This window comes from Argiope bruennichi, chromosome 1 (genome assembly GCF_947563725.1).
Source record: "Argiope bruennichi chromosome 1, qqArgBrue1.1, whole genome shotgun sequence".
Classification (NCBI taxonomy): Eukaryota; Metazoa; Arthropoda; class Arachnida; order Araneae; family Araneidae; genus Argiope; species Argiope bruennichi.
In genome coordinates this window covers 33737114-33758382 of record NC_079151.1, presented here as the reverse complement: position 1 = coordinate 33758382, position 21269 = coordinate 33737114, and the positions used below count along the sequence as shown (strand labels likewise).

The window sequence follows — 21269 nt, the reverse complement described above, 5'->3', positions numbered from 1 at the left end:
ATAAAGCTATGTGTTCTTGTCGTCGTTCATATAAAGATCTAAATGCAGGTTATAAGTCAATTTTGGCTACATCGTCTACCACCTTCATCGCTCATTAATGCACTTCTTCGGAACTTGAGAATCGTTGCTCTTTAAGCAAATTCGTCATTCGAAAAGGAGGCGAAATAAACTAGTTGTGAAAACATCGGATTCTGATATTTTAACTAATAATTTGGCCCTAGGAGGGAGATGTGGAAGACTCACAATGGCAAAATTTGAGTGCCTAAAATCATGAATTATATGAGTTCACTATATGAATTTGAAATGAGTGTTCTTTCTAGTTGGTCACATGATATTCTTTGAATGTTCTCAGGAAGTGACAAATTCATTTACATTTATAAACATATAAGAACTTCTAGCACTTCTTTCTTTTTTAATGTATTAACATAATTTGTTCACTTTATTTGTTTGTTGCAAACACATGTTGATCTAATGTATCAATTTATACCTTGTTCCAATCCCCAAAACTATCTTCATTTGTTTCAGGAAAGCGTTGATTGTTGCTTTGCAAAGGAATTCCAGGGTTACATAATTGGTCTGAGGAATTTCCGCGATCGATTCCTTCTCCGGTAGAGGATCCTTTCTAACAAATGTGGGTAAGTGAATTTTCTTTGTCACCCCCTACCAATTTTCTGTGGCATTTTTTCACTTCCGGCAATAATTTTCCTTCCAACTCTTTATTAAATATTTTTATCATTCATTATGATTTCTAAAACTCTTTTTTAAAATTATCTAAATGAAATCAACTTAAGGTTTCTAATCTCTATTTGTTACGGAATGCGATTATCATGATATATATGAAATTACAGGATGATTTCAAAGTAAATGCAGGTGGGAAGGGGAGGGGGCAGAATAAGTTGATCAAGAAATAATAAAGAACCTATTAAAATTAGAAAAAATACTTTTTTTGTAGAGCAAAGCTAAGAATAAAGCTGGAATGTTTCTTCCCTCGAAACGAGAATTTATTGGTAACGTAGTTTGCAAGTTAAACCAACTCCAGATTTTCGATTAAGCAGCTTCTTAGTATTCTGGGCTAAGGAAGAGGGGGGGGGTGTAAAAAAATCTATTAAAATAATTTTATTAGACTAATATGAAAATAAATAAATTCGTAAAGAAATAAAAATTTAATGAATTGCAGAATATTATGATAATATTAACTCTTTACAAATTACAATTGGCCAGATTCTAATGTGATTACTAATTCCATGGAATCCATAGTTATGGATCATGATATTACTATTCCATTACTAGGTTACCCTCATTTACTAAATGATTAATATATATATATATATATATATATATATATATATATATATATATATGAAAACGAGAATTTACTTAAATAACAGTGAATATAAGCATGGATGTTACTTAGTCAGGAATCGTAATAAATAAATAAAAACATAAGAACTTTTGAAAGTTATAAAAATAAAGAAATCTAAAAAAAAAAATCGTTAGCATGAAGCTAAGATAAAAATACGTTGAAACATGAAATTAAATTGACCAGTAAATTAGAAACAAGTTGTCATGATACTTACTACCTAGGCCGGCAAAATTCCTAAATTCAACTGCGGATTTTGGTATTTTACAGAACTAAACAGTGCACAGTATGTGAATCCTCTGTTAATAATTTATAATTTAGTTTCATATTCCAACATGTTAATAATTTTTTAAGTTAATATTTTTATGTTATTAACTTTGTAAATACATATTCGTTTTTATAAATGCATTATGAGTATAGATTGCCTGCCATTATGTTCGTAAAATAATATTACAGCGGATGATCAATTTTATAAATATTCTAATTAACATAATGAAATGTATAGGAACCTAACCAATCACACTTGATAAAGTATCAATATTGTCCTAATATTTTGCAGTTTTTACAAACTTATCCACATGCCAACCAGGAAAATAAAGTTTTTTAATGGACCTGCTTGAGCCCCTTCTGAGGCCTAGCGATCCTAGGTAGCCAGCTGTCTAATCTGTCTCATAGAAAATCCGCCATTGGCTCTATCATTATCAATATTAGAACAAGACGATGAACAGAGAAACAACTTGTAAATGTTCATTGTATCGTTCTCAATTCAGAAGTGATCAGTTGGGAGTGTAGTTCTTCTAAACGTTAAATAGCGCAATTTTTATTCAATTTCTTTCATATCGTCAGAAACAGATCTTAATTCTGTTGAAAGTGTGAGTTCCTTCTTAATGAGTGAATTTCACATCCCTTTCATATTTTTCTTTTAAATGACAATGTACATTTTAATTGTTTCACATAAAATGTGAAATTCTATCTTCTGCTTAAAATAAAAAAATAACATATTTGCAAAAAGCAAATTATATTCTGCAAATAACAATACATAAAATTTTCAGGAATGTTTTATCCAACTTTAAAAAAATTCCCCACATTTTATTTTGCTTATCAAAATCATTTGGCAGTATAGTTATTTTAAGATCCTCTCCCTCCCTTTTGTTTGTAACGGACAGAAAAGTAATTGTGTTTTATGCTTGTTGCCAACTCCATTTTCATTAGTCGGGAAACTCCCATTCTAAATTAGTGTCAACCTGATAATTAATTTTGCACACGTTCTTCTCTAATTATGAAAACTTTTCTTTAATCTCTGTGGTTCGCGACGTCCAGGTAGATACACACCGGTGCTAAATTAACTCTCTTGTCTCATTCTTTTTACCCCTTATCAACACCTTTCCTGTCTTTTTTTTTCTCTTACTTAAAAGATAATTTTTTTTTTAATTTTTTTATTTTTATTTTTTGAAACAAAGTTTTCGTTTTGGTAGTTTAAGACTCATTGCTTTTCTTAATTCGATGTAGAGTTAGTAAACATTATGTGTAGCTAAAATTACCAGATGTAAATTAAAATTAATGTCTGAATTTAATCAGTCTAGAAAAGTCTGGTTATTTTAATCATTATTCTTGATTTTCCTTTTTTAATTTATAGGTGAATAGTTATTGTTTAAATAAATTTAGTTAAAACAGTGTCTTAAAATACACTTTTATTATTGTATTAAAAATTAAATTTGCATTATTTTTGGATTTTTAGTCCTTTAATTTATAATTTATTATGGAAAATTTCATGAAGATTTTTTTAATCACTATTAGGTAGCAACAGCTGTGTGGCATCGAAAATTTAAAAATAAATGTATGAATTAATAATTACATTTTGAAAGCATTGAAAAAAAAGTATTCCATCGAGGATATAAAAATGTAAACAATTTAAAAACTCTTACATACTCTTACATATACATATTACATACTCTTACATATATATATATATATATATATATATATATAATTTTCATAATTATTATTTTTTATATTTTATACGTTTATTATTTTTATTTTAGTAATTTATTGGATTTCATATGTTATCCATTCTTAATATCTGTGCCATCAGCATTTCAATTTGAGTTTAGAAAACCCACCTGCTTTAATTAAAATACTAATCTATGTATGAAAAATAATTACAAAAAACAAAAGAACCAATCCTCCAGTTCCACCCACTGTATCAATTTCGCCCATTTGCATACTGTTTATAAAGAGCTGCGCCTGCGCCTTCTTCCGATTACTTCAAGAAACATTGCAAAATTAAACCTTGATGCAATTTCTAGTCAATAACTGAACAGATTTTACCAATTAATTTCGCAAGCAGCCCCTTGGCATGAGCAGCTGACCATTCAGAATTAGAGTTCTATATTTCATACGTAAGAATAATTTTTTTTAAATCTTTCATTTGATGTAATAAGATGTAATTCATCAAAGTTGCTTTACGTTATTAAATTAAATATGGCAGACAAGCACCTGATCATTAAGGTTCTATTATAACTATAAATTCAAAAGTGATGCAAGTGTAAATTATTTTTGCAATTCCTAACCATCTGCAATTTAGTTGCATTTCACTCGTAAATAAATATATGCTCCTCTGTTTTTTTTTTGTTTTTTTTTTTTACTTTCTTTCTTTTTTTTAAACCCCTTTTCATAAAAGTGCGCTTATTGCAGTTCTCTCTTAATAGAAGAAGATTTTTCTGGTTAGGATTAGGACTGGTGTTTCATTTTTAATGTTCCTGGTATCTTATACCATTCAGTTATATTTTGTTATGGGCATCATATGAATCGGTGATTTTGGTATTTTGCCAACCTGCATTGCTTCAGACTAGTTTTTTTTTTTTTTTTTCCGAGAAGGGGAAGGGGGGGGGTGTCCGCGTTTATTCGATTTATGGTTTCTCTATTAATTTTTTTTTTACTTTCCTTATTTCGATTTCATTGCAAGAAACTCAGAGAATATGGAAACATTTTTAGTAACCTGAATAGAAGCTTTAAGACTATATATTTTTAACTATTACCAGAAGCTTCAAGTAATACACATTATAGAGTCTATTGTTTATTAAAATGGTCAATTCAAATTTTGCATTTGAATATATATATATATATATATATATATATATATATATATATATATATATATATATATATATATATATATATATATATATATATATATATATATATATATATATATATTCAGCATATTGAAGATTTATTTTTTCATTTTTCTATTTCATTCACTTTGTAAAAGGAAAGTTTTTATTTTTTCACTAGCCATCTTTGGTGACCAGCCGGTTCGCCAAACTTAATGTTCGTTAAAATTTTAATAATTAAATATTTTATATAACTCATATTTTAATAGCTTCTTCATCAAAATATTTTAAAGCTTCAAATTTTGAAAGTCATATAATTCACTCATAATATTATAAAGGCCTTCAGCCGTAACGTAATATGTATCTCTCTAATTTTCTGTTAGCTCCCGTAGAATTTATGCTTTAAGTTAAAGTGGAAATGATTATAATGCAATTGATATAATAAAATTTTTTTTACTGAAAAGAAGCATTTTTTTTAAATACGAATACTGAAAACAGACTCGTTGAGTATATAACCTTATGGGCACTAAAGAAATATCTTCCTTAATTTATATAATATCTCAAGAAGTTTTCGACAAAATTTTATGATTCATCATGAACAAATCGATTAATTAAAAATGTTTAGTTTTAAATGCATCAAACACAAAGAAAATAAACAGAATATTTTGAAATAATCTGTCGAAAACATGTCAAGCCTTCAAAACCAAGACCGTTGAAAAAAATTTTGTCAACAATCAGAACACAATGCGCATGCATGAATTTTCAACACCAATTATGGTAACGCAAATGCGTGAATTTTCTAAGCCAGTTAGGGTAACGCTATGAGGATTAAAAATTTTTAATTTCCTTTATTCTGTTTTATTTTAATCCAAAAGTACTTCAGAAAGAATCTGAAAGATCGATTCATTAATAATGTTTAATTTTAAATGCATCAAATATTAAGAAAATAAATAGAATCGTTTGAAATAATCGACCGAAAATTTGTTAAGCCTAACCTCTTTAGCACGGGAAAAAAAACTGAAGTCTTACGAATTTGGCGGTGGGGAAATAAAGATTTTTTTGGCGGGAAAGTTAATTTTTAATTAATAATTAAAATTTTAATTAAAAATTCAAAAAAGGACCCCAGGTGCACATTCTTGAGCTCCAAGGTATGCATGTGCCAAATTTGGTAGCTGTTGGTCGAACGGTCTGGTCTGTAGAGCGCCAACACACACACACACACATTGAGCTTATTATAAGTATAGATATAGATTACTATTCGGGACTGCAAGACAAGTTCGTTATTCATATATACAGTAATAATGTAGTAGATATTATCAATGATTTATCAATTATACCCATTAAAATGTTAATACATTTTTTGATATTTTATAATTGATAAAATTTATATTTTTACTCATTAATTTATTTGACAGAAAGGAAATAAAATTTTGAATCGACCTGTCTGAGGCCCGTTCTCAGGCTAGCGGCCATAGGCAGCTACCTAATCGAAAACCTGGCACTGATTATATTGATAAACTTTTGAAAACTGATATTATTTAATTCTCTAAATATAAGCAATTATTGGAATTTTTCTAGTTGTTCATTTGATTTTGCAATGCAGAGTTACTCATTAAAATAGTCAATATTTGATTCAAATGCAGCAATCTCCACTAATAATAATGATGTTTGTGAGTGTGTGCTGTCACGCTTGCGTTTGTGTGATGGTGCTGTATAGGCCAAACCGTTTAAGTTACAACAACGAAATGTCTTGATGTGTCTTGATTTGTTACTAAATTATTACTTACTCAAATAAGTTATTTAATAAATCAAATAAACTCAATAAATTATTTTTCTTATACCAATTTCAATCCTAAAGCTATCTTAATATACCACGACTAGAAAAAATGGTCATTTAAAGGGCTAAGCAGCATACTTTATTAATGGATAGTTGTTAAGATACATATTGGATTAAACTATTAAGGATTGATTTTTTTTATTGGCGAACAATGTAGCTAGTCAGTGACAAAGTATTTATAAACAAATATGATTAAATAATAGTATATCGCGAATCATACGCGAAAATTACGAGATTTATTTTCTTTCAAGCTTTTCAGCATGCGTCAGTAGGCAGGGAAATGATTTTAACTTAAAATATTCGCTTAAGATTTAATAAATAACTAATTTGATTTTCCTTATAATTAGAATTTCTTAGTATTTGGTTTATTTTATCCAACTGTGAATTCGTTATAATAAATAAGGAATTGTACAACGCTTATAACCATGAAAAGGGTCACTTGTTGAACCTGCTGGCATCACGGCAAAGTTTATATAAACTTAAACAATGGGGAACGTTTTGATTTCAGCGTCGTAGAACAATGAAAAATTTTGTAGACAGCTTCCCTGAACTATTGGATGTAATTTTAGTTTTTATACAGCATACCAATTTGATTTTCCTAGATTATTAAAACTTTGGGGGGTTCGTTTTCTTACACACTTGTAAAGACTCAGTATTCAGCTGAAGGCGATTCTTTGAGTTGTACTTTACGAATACATAATTCTTTGAGTTGTAATTTACGAATATATAATTCTTTGAGTTGTAATTTACGAATATATAATTCTTTGAGTTGTAATTTACGAATACATAATTCTTTGAGTTGTAATTTACGAATACATAATTCTTTGAGTTGTAATTTACGAATACATAATTCTTTGAGTTGTAATTTACGTATTCATAATTCTTTGAGTTGTAATTTACGAATACATAATTCTTTGAGTTGTAATTTACGTATTCATAATTCTTTGAGTTGTAATTTACGAATATATAATTCTTTGAGTTGTACTTTACGAATACATAATTCTTTGAGTTGTAATTTACGAATACATAATTCTTTGAGTTGTAATTTACGAATACATAATTCTTTGAGTTGTAATTTACGAATACATAATTCTTTGAGTTGTAATTTACGTATTCATAATTCTTTGAGTTGTAATTTACGAATACATAATTCTTTGAGTTGTAATTTACGTATTCATAATTCTTTGAGTTGTAATTTACGAATATATAATTCTTTGAGTTGTAATTTACGAATATATAATTCTTTGAGTTGTACTTTACGAATACATAATTCTTTGAGTTGTAATTTACGTATTCATAATTCTTTGAGTTGTAATTTACGAATATATAATTCTTTGAGTTGTAATTTACGAATACATAATTCTTTGAGTTGTAATTTACGAATACATAATTCTTTGAGTTGTAATTTACGTATTCATAATTCTTTGTGTTGTAATTTACGAATACATAATTCTTTGAGTTGTAATTTACGTATTCATAATTCTTTGAGTTGTAATTTACGAATATATAATTCTTTGAGTTGTAATTTACGAATATATAATTCTTTGAGTTGTACTTTACGAATACATAATTCTTTGAGTTGTAATTTAAGTATTCATAATTCTTTGAGTTGTAATTTACGAATATATAATTCTTTGAGTTGTACTTTACGAATACATAATTCTTTGAGTTGTAATTTACGAATATATAATTCTTTGAGTTGTAATTTACGTATTCATAATTCTTTGAGTTATAATTTACGTATTCATAATTCTTTGAGTTTTAATTTACGAATACATAATTCTTTGAGTTGTAATTTACGAATACATAATTCTTTGAGTTGTAATTTACGTATTCATAATTCTTTGAGTTGTAATTTACGAATATATAATTCTTTGAGTTGTACTTTACGAATACATAATTCTTTGAGTTGTACTTTACGAATACATAATTCTTTGAGTTGTAATTTAAGTATTCATAATTCTTTGAGTTGTAATTTACGAATATATAATTCTTTGAGTTGTACTTTACGAATACATAATTCTTTGAGTTGTAATTTACGTATTCATAATTCTTTGAGTTGTAATTTACGAATATATAATTCTTTGAGTTGTAATTTACGTATTCATAATTCTTTGAGTTATAATTTACGTATTCATAATTCTTTGAGTTTTAATTTACGAATACATAATTCTTTGTGTTGTAATTTACGAATACATAATTCTTTGAGTTGTAATTTACGTATTCATAATTCTTTGAGTTGTAATTTACGAATATATAATTCTTTGAGTTGTACTTTACGAATACATAATTCTTTGAGTTGTACTTTACGAATACATAATTCTTTGAGTTGTAATTTAAGTATTCATAATTCTTTGAGTTGTAATTTACGAATATATAATTCTTTGAGTTGTACTTTACGAATACATAATTCTTTGAGTTGTAATTTACGAATATATAATTCTTTGAGTTGCAATTTACGTATTCATAATTCTTTGAGTTATAATTTACGTATTCATAATTCTTTGAGTTTTAATTTACGAATACATAATCGCCTTCAACTGAATGCCTACAAAGTGCAAATTGTGCAAGCTTTACACTTTAATATCATTAATAAAATTCTTTGAGTTGTAATTTACGAATACGTAATCGGTTTTTGCGTAATGTTTTTTATTCGAAAGTTATGAGGTACGGAAACCCCGACAATAATTAATGAACACCCTGTAGTATAATGACAAAAAGAATACAGAGCAATAGGCCAATTCCAAAGTCCTATTTTCCGGAACTCAGAGAAGTCAGAAATGTTGAAATGGGTCAAAATCGAAATTTTTTTTGACGATTCATTCTCTGTTTGTATACTTCGTATACGAGAAAGTAAAAAGTGAAAGAAAACCGAAACAAATAAAACAAACCCATATCCCCCGATGTCCTCGCATTACGTGTGGACTAACGCAGTTATCCTTTCCACGACAAAGATTTTCCCTTTTATCTAGCAGCATACGACTTGTGGACCGATTCAATTACCTATCCCTCAGGTACTTCGCGAACAACTCGAAGAGAGAGAGAGAGAGGCTCCAAGATTTTGTCTCCCCGGGGGAGCTTCCGAAAGTAGAGCAAACGATGCGTAGAATGAAACAAGGCACTGGCCTCGGACCAAAATTCAAATGTCAGGACCCATCCCTCCCCTCCCTGGATTATAAATTCCTGATCATCCGTAAGACTGGCGCTCGACTGCTGCAAGGGCGAGGAAAACAATGGCTTCCCCAAAGAGGTCCTAATTCCAGAAATTTCTCTGGCTATTGTGAGGAAGAAGACGAAAAAGACGAGAACAGAAAAAAAAAAATCCCCCTCTTTTATACTTCAAGAGACAGAGAGAGTTTAAAAATAGTCACTCCAATCGTGAGCGATGGATCCTATATAAACGACGTTTGCAGTTTCTTTTGCTCTTTTTAATCGTTCAGATGTCGATCCGTAATGGAGTTTATTTTGGTGAGGAAAAAGTTCCCCCCCTCTCCTCATCTCCCCCCCCCCTATTTGGTGAGGAGTTTGAACTCTGGGGTTTGGGCATCCACTGGTTTTAGGTGTCACCGAAACTTTTGTTCCTCGACAATGGCTATTGTTTTCTGGGAAAAGCTCGATTGCCTATGTGGTGCTTTATTGGGCTTTTAACGGGATTTCTCAGCGTATAAAAGCTAACATGCCACAAACTCTTCTCTTGCTGTTTTTTCTCTCCCCCCCTCTTTTTTTTTTCTATAAAGAATGTTCTTGCTCGGCAGTTTCTTACATTCAGGCGGAATTTAAAGGGTATTTTTTTTTGTTATTATTATTGTTCTTTGGGTTCCGAGACGCGTTGGGTAAATCTCGGTCGTTCGCTTTGGTACTTCATTGTTTCCAAACTACCACGAATAAGGCACTTCTTACTCTAAGCTAAAAATAAAGGCAATTTAATGGTGGAACCAGTAACTAAAAAAAATATTAAATCGAATTAAAGTTGTGATCTTCAGAATACCTTGTTCTAAGACGAACGCTATCAAAAAACTATTCTGAAATGATGTTTACCCCAATTATACAATAAATAAATAAAAATATAAAACTTGCAATTAAAAATAACTTCAATGAAATTGAAATTTAATATGATTCGACTGAACGATAAATTAAATTCCTTACCCAAATATCGAAGAAATTAAAATTAATTCTTTAATGATGATTAATAATGATAAAATAAATTCTTTAATCTAATGATAATATAACTTGAGGCTTGAAGACTAGAATGGGTTTCTGAAATCAGCATTAATAACTCGTTAATTATAAGTGGAATTGATCACTTAACAAATATAACAATCCTTTCAAAGGCAATGCTATCACCTGAAAAGTGTATTAAAGGAACTTCGATTTATTATATATTTTTAAAGGTATACAAGTATTTTTTTTTCCGATCTTCAAAAATAGATATAAATTATATAATTTCTAATTTGCATAATAATAATAATTTCTATATAAATAAAATTGAAATTCAAAAATAGTTTGTACATTATAGAAATCCAAATTAATCATTAGATTTCCTTCAAATTTTGCTGAATACAAAAATAAACAATCAGAGGCAGATAGTTAATTAAATAGTTAATTCCTATTAATTTAAAACCATGCTTACGTCTATTAAAATATTATTTTATCGCAAACGACATTTTCAATCGCTATATTTGATATCAAGATGCCACAAATATTCGTTATTTTAATCATACACTATTCTTAAGAAATATTGAATGATTAGTGAAAAAAATTAGCTTTTAATGATTCTTAAAAATTGATTAGTACTTTCTGTAATTTTTCGACGATTTTAAAAATCGCCAGGTGCAACTGATTTTCTTATTTAATTAAAAAGTAAAGATTTCGGATTAAATAATAAATTTTTAGCTATAAAAGACAATATAATATTTATTGAAGTATTGTATGTATTAGCTAGTAAGGCTTATATCTTACTTGTTTCTTCTAATAAGCATTATTGACGATTTTTTTATTCTTTCGATACACTATTGCCAATGAATATTAGTAATAATACTTCTTAATAAAATGTTCAGAAACTTTCTAACAAAGATTTAGCGAATAAAAGTCAATTACTTCGAATGCAAAAATTTATTAAGCCTTAATCTTGTTTCGAAACTCTGATATATGTGTAAATTTAACATTCTTAAATTTCGCCTTCTGTAACAGTAATAAATGTCATTAAAACAATTAATTAGAACATACGGATTGAAGTTGTTGCTGTTGCTACTTATCCCCAATCAATTCAAACCAAGTCCAAGAGATCGAATCGCATGATAAGATTGTAAACTGACTCCTCCTCATTTACCAGCTGCCTTACACAGGCGCCAATACAGTCAATGATATGAGGAGTAGAAGCGTCGGCCGAACAGCAGCAAGGAGTATACATCTTTTGGCCTCTGATGAAATGGCTTTTTATATAGCCAGACCTTACCCTAGATAAGAGCATTTGAACACTCCTTGGACTGGTGCACACCAGAGACAAGCCTGTACACCTACAGGGATACCAGTTATGCTCTGGGGGAATCCTCCATTTCGTTTTAGTTTTTAGTTTAAACAAGACGAGGATCTTTGCGGCCAGCAGTCTAGAAGAGGGGGGATTGGGACTTAGGCTTCGTCCCTTGGCCAGGGCATCTGCAATTTCATTTTCGTGGATACCCACATGGGGAGGGATCCACTATATACTCACTGAGCCGATCCTTGCGAATGTAGTTAATTTGGGGATAATGTCTTGGCCCAACTTGTCAATAATGTTTGACCAGTCCTTTAAATATTGCATTGAACTCTTGCTGCTTGTGAGGATCCAAATTTCGGAATTATCAGTACCCAAGTCGAGGTTCAAAGCTCTTTTAATAGCAAGAAGTTAGATATAAAAACTGAGCTATGTTCTGGGTTTCTAAAACAATGCCTCGATTCCCCTCTACTTGATTTTAAAAATATGCCACTTCAAGTTCTCCAGTTTATGAAATATGAGCAGAATATGTTCTGAATTTAAGTTCTTTGTTTGAACATCAAAAGTCTGAGGCGAAAGAATAAATTATCAGTAGATAGGTTGTCATCTTCGGGACTATTTGTCGAAAACATGTCATTTTCTGGACCACATCACTTTTGTTTCTGCAAATGCGGTGAAGCATTTGTTGCCTACATTGCGTTTGTTGCGATTGCTGCGGACATCGCATATGTTTCTTACATTGCAATCGAAGCGTCTGCTTCTCACACCGAAATAAATGCGTCGACCACATTTTTGCTTCAACACACTTTAGTTTCAAAACATTGGATGATTCTGACTATCCCGCTCTTATCTTATTATTCTAGCGTATCTTATTTCTTCTATGAAATCTGTGTGCTAGTATCGTTTCTGTTTATATTAAAAGGGAAAATCTGGTTTTAATAAAATATTTCAACGATTTGAAATTCTTTATACAAACGAATAAAAGAAATATTTCTTATTTTCAGTTAAAAACAAAGGTCTTTTCACATTGTCGTTTTATAAAAGCTGTTTTTATCCACATTGAACATTCAGAAGCAGGAAAGGCACGGAAATTTTCACAGGAAATTACTTATCTTGTTATCATTTTTACGGTAAGGCATCAGAGCACTCGAAATATATCCATTCATATATCCGCTTCAGATTTTGATATCATGTTAGTTCTAAGGATTATTTCTTAGTGTAAAGTATAACTGATTCATCTGTTTTGGAAGCAAATTAATTAAGTAGGTATTTATATTCTTTTTTTGTATTATTTTGAATAATATTAGTCTTTTATATGAATATATTTCAAAGCATACACATACAAAATTCGATAATATTCTGAAGCATATAAACTGTGGAAATTTTTCCTTTTTTGCTCTGGCAATTTTTCTATGAAAAATCAGAAATCCGTGGTAAAAATTCTATATATGACTGAATATGTTATAATCGATAAATGTACTCTAATTTAATTTTAAAAATTTCATATTTGGTTTAGAAGAAATGAATTAACTTATAAATGAAATTGAATCTATCTAGTGATTTAGATAAAAAAAATAAAATGAAGAGAGCGAATAAGACAGTGTTACTGAAATAGAGAGAACATTTAAAACGGAAAAAAAATATTTATTGAGCAAGAAAAAGACAAATTGTTTAACAGAATTCATTAACATATTTGTTTTATTTACAGTTTTCCTCAGCGTACTATCATCATTTGATAGGGAATAGTGTACATATGAGATACAATCAACTCCATTTTCTAATATAATTTTTTTTTATCATAAAAAGAACATAGAGACTTTTTATTCACAAAATTAGTACTGATTTCATGATTTTGACTTAAAATATGATATTGATAACATCATATATTCATACTTTCATTTGAGATATTTTTTAAAACATTCACTACTTATCGTGATTTATTTTTTTAACCGCAGGCAATCTTTTTGTAATTGTCACCGAAAGTATGAGAATACATTTTTAATTTTAAACTGAAAAATTTCTTAATTGACACTCCTTTTGTTTCATCTTTAAAGGAACCCAGTTTATTATCATTAAATTTATTCTGCTGCTCATGGCTTTTGTCATAGTTAGAAAAATCAAAAATTGGAGGTAACCTATTTTCTAAATCCTTATATTGTCAATTCAAATTTAATTTCTAATGTGAATGAATCTGAATCCATATACAATAGGGTAACGTTTTCGCCACATTTTTCCTTGAATACTTCATAATATAATTTATACATCTAAAGTTTAGACAGTTCTAAAGCTGTAAATCCTATGTAGATTGGTTTATTTAAGAATAAATTTATCACTTTTTTTTTTTTTGAACAAAGCATAGTTTTCATTTATTATGGAAAAATACTCCAAAGAGGAGCTAGTTAACTGGTTTATGCATTCGCGTTTAGTTACAGCTATTTTGATATCTATTAGTTTTCTAATGTCCATGCAGCTGCGACCGAAAAAAACTATTAATCATTAATTTGAAAAAAGACTTGTCAAATTCATTTTTAGATTCTTTTCTTTTCAATGTATTAAATTCTACGTATGATTTTAACCAATCCCATTGTTGAAAAGACATGACACGGAGAATTTTTTTTTAGTACTTTACCTTTTATTTTTAATCTTTGCATTATATAAATTGTAAATTTAGGTAATGAGTTACATAATGTTGCTTACTAAATAAATTAGGTGTTAGCTTTTTATTTTTGCGATTAAATTTAAAATTATTCTTTTCCTATTCTTCCTTTTAATATGGGGATAAATTGTCATAAGATATATTTAAGTGTTCAACGGCTAGGGTCAAATAATCATGAATGTCATGTAAATTTTTAGGATAATCTAAGTCGACTTCCATAATATATCCAGTTTTAGCGTCAGATGAAATGCCCATTAGATCTAGTATATCTATTTCTTCATGATTTAATCACTTAAAATTAGAAAATGGTAGATTAGCAGTCATGGAAAAACCATATAAATTATTAACATCAATTGAAATAATGTATTTATGAGGTTTCGTTATGATTATAAGTTTCAGACACATATGGGTTATTACATTTGGAATATCTTTTACCAATAAAGCAAATTCCTCCTCTAATTCCCCTTTCAAGCATTAAGTACATATCCACGTCTGTTAAAAGTTCAAGATGCACATCTGTCATTTTTAGACCAGTATTCCATGTTAAATCTGGTGCTGATATAAACTATAAAGCTTCTGATACATATATGTCTAAAGTTATTGAAGATATCTGCTAACAACAAACAATCCACAAATAAATACAGTTTAAGTTAATCTTCAAACAGGCAACCTCTGAATTTTCTTCCATATATTTAGAGCATGACAATAATCCTTGTCTGATATATATTCTCCACTTAAATTATTATAAAAGTATTGTTTTGGAGGAAGCTTTTTTCTCGACTAAACCTTCAATATTATTGATGATGTCGTGTCCGCGTTACCACGGAAAGGGGGTGCAGTAGTTTCTGAGAATAAAGGCCCCTTAGTACCCAAGGACAGAAGACTGACTTCTAGCTCATATGAAGATAATACTCACATACTGGCTTGCACAACCCCTTTTTACGGGGGGGGGGGATCTTTTACACACCTCACAGATAAAACACAGGGGAAGAACAACTATGTCCAAGCCAGGAATCGAACCCGAGACGCCCAGATCATGGGGAAGACGGACTACTCCTAAGCCAGGACGCCGGCTTCAATGTTATTAAAGTAATCATAAGGAAAAATCCCTTTTCTTAGCAAAAAAATCAGTATGTTTTGTTCCATAAAAGCATTCTCTAAAAATAGGGAAAATATAATTTGATTTTTTAAAAAAAATATTTGTTAGCTTGGACGGAGATGAACTCAGAAAATGGTAACTATCTAGAAACTTTAAATTTCCTAAAGTGAAAGTTATAAATTTTTCTTTGTTTATTGGTATAACTTTAATCTTTTTTTCTGAATCTCAGTGAAATTTTTTTGAAAATTAAATGGCAGTCGTAATTAGTAAAAGTATGTAAAACAACTGGTATGAAATGGGAATGTTTTTAATTTAAGTTGTTGTTGTTATTTATGGCACTTTACAAGTCCGCTGACGATCTATCAGCGATTTAAGCTGAGTTTGTGCAGTAGCTTCTAAAGGCAAAGGCCCCTGAACAGCCAAGGGCAAAAATCTGACTTCTAGCTCATATGAAGATGACACACACATTCGCTTGCACAATCCCTTTTTACAGCGGGGGGGGGGGATCTTTCAAACACCTCACAGATAAAACACAGGATAGAGAACAACCTCGCCCGAACCAGAACTCGAAACCGGGAGGCCCAAATCACGGGGAAGACTCGCTGCCCAAGGCTAGGACACCGACAAAATTTAAGTTACTTCGAAACCTAAAAATTTTCCGGAATATAGACAATGGTTACGGACAATTGTGTCGGTTGCTTTAAAATCTTTTTGACGTAAGTGAAAATTTTCATGTTGCATTGAATCTGATTTTGCAAGAGGGATATTTTTCTCCATAGACCTTAAATTCATTGTTTCAAGGTTTTTTTAGACATTCCAAAAACTTTTCAACGCAGTTTGTTCCACGATAATAATTGTGAAAAACAATTTTGCTGTTTTCATCAATGACGAAAAGTGCATAGTAAATTGGCTCATGATTTTGAGTTCTGAAGCTAAAACTTCTATCTGTTTTTGGTAACGAATTATGTACACTTGTGTCGTAAGTGTTTATTTATTTTATTATCTCAAATCCTGTTGATTTAACAATCCAAGCCATCTAATCCTAGAACGAATGCATCTATTGAAGCGATAAAAGTGTGTAAAAAAACCTACGCAAGACGTTCATTCACTTGCTCAAAACGTTGGAAATGGACTTATCATTCAAAGGGTGTATATCCTTAAAAATAGAAGTAGGATAAAAACATGTGAACAGAAACAGGAAGGTAAATTGGGTTAAGAGTGATAAGCGAACATTAATAAATTGCACACTGCTCATATAAGGGAAGACATATCTAAAAATTATCATTCACAAATTATGTGAAAAGTAGATGCTTCGATTGCAATGTAAGAAAAATATGCGATGTACGCAGCAGTCCTGCTATTGCAACAAATGCTTCAACTGCATTTGCAGAAGGAAACGTGATGTGGTCCAGAAAAAGTGATGTTTTTGACAAATAGTTCAGAAGATGACAACCTATACTGCTATTATCAGATTGATTTGTTGTTAAAATTTGTCGTAAAATAATAACCTACTGAATTATTATATAAAAGCAGCAGAATCATGACGTAAACCATTTATTTTGTTTAATAATACTAAATTAGTAAACCAGAAACGCTGAAAATTTTAGGTTCATACATTTAAAATTTTGCCTCTGAAAACTCAATTTCTGCTTCTTTGTTTCTAATTGAATTTGTTCAGCTTTAAAGTTCTGATGATAAAAAATTACAGTAGCTCATACCATTGATAGTGCACATTATTTTTACTTGATAAATCAGACTTTCGTCATAAATAGCCCATTACCGAGAAGTACAAACATATTTTTATTTTTATATATAACAAATGGAAGTAAAATTTTATAAGTGATTGGAAAAAAATTCTGTTTAAATTCGAAAGCATTTATTAATTCAGATAAAATTAATATTTTTATATTCAAGGTGGTATTTCAGCTTATCGTACAATACTGACATGTCATGAAACGGCGTATCATATTCATCATCAGCTTTTTTTTTAAAAAAATTGTTTAAATAGTTAATATCCGGAAAGCATAACTATTAACTACGTCATATTTCTCATGTTACAATTACAAACAATAAACTACTTCATAAATATATATAATGTAATAAAAAATAAAATTAATAGTAATATTAGAAATTTAAAAGTTATATTTAAATGTATTGATAAAATTTTGAAAACATATAATTTTTAATACAAATAAAATTGCCATTGATTTAGTAAATTGTTCTTTGTTTTGTGTATTATTGATGTTTTTTAAAATTAAAATAATTCTAATTCTAAGAGATAAAGATAATTTAAGACTAAAAAAGAATATAATTAAGAAAGCAGTAATAATGAAATTCAGACTACAGAGAAGATGAGAGTGGACCATTATATTATCATTTTCATTCACAGCAAACGATATTAATAATTCAAATTAATTTGAATTATTAATATTTAATGAAATGATATGCTTCTTTTAAGATGAACGTGGGTTAAATATTGAGAAATGATAGACGCAGCTGTTATTTTTTAAACAATGTGAAAACATTTTAAGTAAAATGAAATAATTTTTTCTATAAAATAAAATAAGTCAGAGATGGATGATATTTTGGAAGCATCGATATTTTTATTTCATTAGAAACTCCTTCCAAATTCTTAGGATGATTACCGTCATTAGATATAAGAATGAAAATACTTCAAGCATGTAATACCTCCCCTAGTTGCTCACAAATAATGTACAATATTGTATGACATTGATCAATATTCGCAATATTAAGGAATATTAATTAATATCATGCAATATTAAGGAATCTTAATTAATATCATGCAATATTAAGGAATATTAATTAATATCATGCAATATTAAGGAATATTAATTAATATCATGCAATATTAAGGAATATTAATTAATATCATGCAATATTAAGGAATCTTAATTAATATCATGCAATATTAAGGAATATTAATTAATATCATGCAATATTAAGGAATATTAATTAATATCATGCAATATATCACAATATTGTATAATATTGTGGAATAATGATTAATACCATGCAACATCGCACAATATTGTATAAAATTGTTTAATATCTATTAATATCAATATCTCAATATATTGTATAACATTGTGGAATAATGATTAATACCATGCAACATCGCACAATATTGTATAAAATTATGTAATATCGATTAATATCATGCAATATGTCAATATATTGTATAACATTGTGGAATAAGGATTAATACCATGCAACATCGCACAATATTGTATAAAATTATCTAATATCGATTAATATCATGCAATATCTCAATATATTGTATAATATTGTGGAATATTGATTAATATCATACAATATGGCACAGTATTGTACAAGAGGCTGTGTTACTTCAATTAAGAATAATATTTCAGTATTTATTGACATTTTTTAAATTTAAATCGCCTTATACATTATTTAATTATAGAATTTTTTAAAGTTTCATTTCGATTCGATATTTGTTACATGTTTCCTAAAGCAAAGAAAATTCCTCACAAGATCTTTTATAAAGAATCAATTTCTTCTGTATATTTCGAGTAGCAGAAGAAAAAGAAAAATATCCTATTCGAAATTTAAGAATTGGTAGGAAAAAAGAAGAAGAAAGAAAAAAAGAAAAAAAGAAAGCCTATAGCTTTGAGCCCATAAATTGAAGCGCTCTAAAATAAAATTCTATCTATCAAAATCTGCAGAATTCTATACTCAGACTCGAATCTCTTGTTACAAAAATGGATGAACTAGAGATGGCTGATTTCGTCGGTGTGAAGTGCATCAAACTAAACTAATTTTTTTTGCTCCGAAACTGAAAAGATAAATAAAAAAATAGTTAGAGAATTTGAGAACATCTGAGTTTCTCTGACAGAGGGTACGGGCAATCGAATTTTACATTTTACAGAAAGAAAGAATTCAACGTGATAAAAAAATATTATAATAGATTCATTTCTTGAAAATTCATCAAAAATGCCAATTGAGAAAAATTTATGTGTAATATTGAAATTTGAAATATAAACACACATTATCAGTGAGACAATGGCACTATTAAATGCTCACACACTAAACACCAATTGCTCCTCGCTAATGTCCTTGCAGGATATATAAGGATGTGACGTCACACAAAGATAGTGGGTGCAGATAGATAATTTGTGTAAACGATAATAACTACGTCCGGTGAACCGAGTTCATTCGCGTGATTTCAGCGAGATTAGCCTTGGGGCTTCAATCATCATTGCTTTGTAGTACTGTAGATATGGCGACAGGGCATAATCAGTTTAACACACAAATATCGAGCCATTTTTCAAAATTAAAAATTTGTTAAAATGCAAGAAAAATTTGAATGGTTATTATTTAACCTCTTAACATGCCATTTTTTTTTTTTTTTTTTTTGACGGGTATATTAAAATATTTTAGGAATGAGATTTTCTTAAGAAAAGTGAGCCATTTAGCTTATTAGGTAAATTTATTTTGATTCATTAATTTGGTAAATTAATAATTAAGTAACAAATTAAGACAGACCATTTTGTGTGTAATAAGGAACTGAAGCATCTAAGATTCTGTTTTATTGAAAAATTTGTCAGAACTTGTCCTCGTCATCTTTCGTGGTTCAAAACTAAAAAGTGTGGACCGTAACAACGTTAGTTTTGTTTTAGAACGGCTGTTAATATAACTAAATAAAATTCCACTTTAAGCGAAGTTCGTTTTCAAAATTTGCCCTGAACAAAATACTTCTATAAACAGCATTTTTTTTAAAGAATTAACATAACATTTGAAGTAATCTTTATCAAAAATTACTGTGAGATAGATGTATAAAATGGTCCATTTATATAAAAATAAATTAATTTTTTATGATTCAAAACTATTTTAAGAACTTTTTTTAATTAATAATTACCCTCTTTAGTCATTTTAGTTGAATAAAAGTCCATTTGGATTTCACTACAAGAACTTTTTAAAATCCATTTCGTGTTCAACATTTAGAGTAGTTTAGGCAAAAGAATTGCAATCGGAATTTTCAAAATTGTTATACAGAGGATATGATTAAAATATTTTTCTTAGAGCTTTTCAAAGATAACTATCTTAAAAAAAGATAATAAATTAAAAGAATATTTCTGAAAGCTTAATATGTTCAAAAAAGAATAACAGTCAATACTTAAAGTGAGCTGAAAAAGGTTTGAAAGAACTATCAAATCAATAAAAAAAATAGAATTAAATGTCCAGAAAAAAAAATCTAAAGCTCATTTTCGAATCGTTTTCAGCAATTTAAATCATAGTTCATTTTAACTATTTATTTGATTTCAGTTAAAAAAATATGTTAAAAATCCATTAAAGTCTGAATGCATTATTGGTTTCCTATATATTTTTCACTAAATAAAAAAAAAAAAATGGCGGAATGTCTTCTTTATCTATGTCAAGCTCCCAATATTCATTTTTCGAATCGTGAATACGACGATTCTTTTTCTCTAAAAAATAGATTTTCTTTTCAACAGTTAGTACACAAACCGTTTTTCACCTAGAAAGCTAGCATGTTTTAGAAAAATAGTTTCTATTTGTCTACTTGCATCCATTATTACCTTCATTTCTGGAATGGGTTTCTTTTGATTTCTTAAAAGAAAATTGATTAAAAAAGCTGTTATTTATTCATAGGAATTTTTCGAAAGCAACATATCTTGGGTCTCAAAATCCTCACTTAATCCTTCGAAAAATTTAATTAAAAATATATTTTTAG

General features: G+C 28.9%; 1 protein-coding gene across 3 annotated transcripts in view; it reads left to right on the top strand.

Moving 5' to 3' along the window:
• The window catches only part of LOC129964762 (insulin-like growth factor-binding protein complex acid labile subunit), a 177794-nt gene that overhangs the window by 79541 nt on the left and 76984 nt on the right, over positions 1 to 21269 (top strand). For all 3 annotated transcript variants that reach the window (XM_056079128.1, XM_056079129.1, XM_056079130.1), the window contains one exon: positions 526 to 635. The gene's annotated coding sequence lies outside the window, so the exon portion shown is untranslated. The remainder of the gene's footprint in view (positions 1 to 525; positions 636 to 21269) is intronic.